A 2212-nucleotide genomic window follows, 5' to 3' on the forward strand; every position below is an offset into this window, starting at 1 on the left:
CAACTGGAACACTGGCTACCTGCGCTGAACGAGAGTGGACATGTGGCAGGCTCATTTCTCAAGGTGTCAAAACCCAGGAAGCTTCCAAAATGACACTTGCCTCAAGGAATTCGACTGGTGATGAGTAAGAGGTTCCAAATCTCCAAGTGGAAACAAGAACCTCCAAGTGGACTCAAGAACTGACAGAGGGAGAGGACACTAGTCAGATCTCAAGCTGACTCATCCTCTCTCCAAACATCTATATATGGATCTCTCCTCCATGAGATCTAGAGGCTGGAATTTTGTTATTGCAAATAATTGCTGTTGGTTTGAGACTGGAATCATTGGGTGCTTAATGCTTTGAAAGGGGTGAAGATAGGAATTCCATTTGCTGGGAAGGAGATGCTGGATTGGAGCCCTCTGGGTTGTATCTCTTCCTGAACCTTGTTAGTCATCAATAAAGCTATCTTGGTTTCTCCTATATGCTGATGTATTTTTGATGTATGAATGCATTAATGTATTTAGTTTATTTTTAATCCTAAATTAGTTATGAATGTGAATATCTGTCTTTGTGTAGTGTTCTTCTCTTGTCGCAAGTAGCCGTTCTCTTGTCGCAAGTAGTTGTTCTCTTGTGATCTTGCAGGAAGATGAAACTGGATGAGCAAGAAGGCAAGTAGTTGTGAACACCCAAAGAGAAGAGAGACCGGATCGAGGGACAAACGGAAGACACCAGTAAGTCTATTGATCTCTCTTCTTTCACATTTCATAAAGGAAGAAACCAGAATAGCTGTACTCGTTTGTTGCTAAGGCACTGTCACACCTTAGGTGGATAGGATCGTCCTGCATAGGCATTTTTCCCCACAACAAATTGGCGACTCCGCTGGGGAGATCTGTTTAGTCATTTTATTTGTGTTTCTATCATTGTTTGCATCATAGACTTGACAGCAACAATCAAACTGCATCTTTCCCGGATGCAAAGTAGAAAGTTGCTGCTTTGATCCAATTGCTGGACTTGTCTATGATCTGAACAATGGATTCAAAAATGATTTGATGATCCTTGTGATAGATCTTAGTAGCCCTTCAAAGCATCCCTTTGATTGCACCTTGCTTGTTGCTTTTATTTGGCCTGAAACAGTGAATTAAATAGCAATCTGTGACCCAGAACCTGAGGGAAACAAGAGTTTCTCCTTCAGCGCAGGCCTAGTGAAGGGATTCTGCATTTCAACGCAGGTCCCGTGAAGGCTACCTGCGCTGAATGTCAAAACCCCTGTGTTGAGGTTGCGCTGAACCAGTTTGTCCTTGTGCAGCTGGGGTTCTCTGCTCTGTTTTGCCTTGTTTTGATCTCTGTTTTTTGCAGCCTGTAACCAGCATAGGTACCAGTCTGATAACTCCTTTTCTCTGCTTAGATTCCGCCTCCTTTTGTACAAAAAGACTGTGAGTGTTTTTATGTGTTTGTGGCGTCATTTACAGTTTTCCTTTGCATGAGTGAAATAGTCATCCTGTAGCCCTTGATTCAGATCTGTTGATTGTGATCTTAGAAGAGAGTTCATTGGCTGTTTGCAGTTGATTATACATTTACTCTTGCTTATTGGTTTGAGTTTGTCTCTTTTAAGTGTCAAAACAAGTCTTCATTTCGAAAATCGTTAAGTGTTGTAATCTCTTCTACCCTCTCTGATTTCGAAAAAGTAAACTTGTTTGTATTGATCATTTAAAAGCAAATTCAAAGTTGTACAAAAATCTTTCTTTGTAGGCATCAATACTAAGAAAGCAGAAAACAAACACCTGCATTGTGCATTTGCATTTGATAGTTTGCATGTCTGATTTAGGAAAAGTGCATTAGAGTGTGCTGATTTCTCTTTGAGAAAAGATGGTGTCTTTCTTTTCCCTTAGTAGCTAGGATTTTCAAAGTTGAAAAGATATAAAGCTTGCTTATCATCTTTAGACTGCATTTAGGAATTTGTATCATACATCTCGTGGTGAACCTTGAAAGGCAAACTTTAAAAAGATCAACTTAAAATAAATTGAATGAACTTAACAACGCTTTGCAACATAACACACAACATAGAGGTCTAGGCTAGAGACGTGTTCCGGCGTCGTTAAGCCTGGTGACTGTCGATCTCGTGGATGGTGGGTGATTCCTCCTGAGGGACGATAGCGCCAGTACGGATTGTGCTCCCACGTACCGTCACGTATATATTGGGAGACCCCTATAGGCATAAAACCTTTATCCTTA

Source organism: Pinus tabuliformis, chromosome Q (genome assembly GCF_031772625.1).
Source record: "Pinus tabuliformis cultivar Carrire ecotype Pingquan chromosome Q, CPIR1, whole genome shotgun sequence".
In the NCBI taxonomy this organism is placed as follows: Eukaryota; Viridiplantae; Streptophyta; class Pinopsida; order Pinales; family Pinaceae; genus Pinus; species Pinus tabuliformis.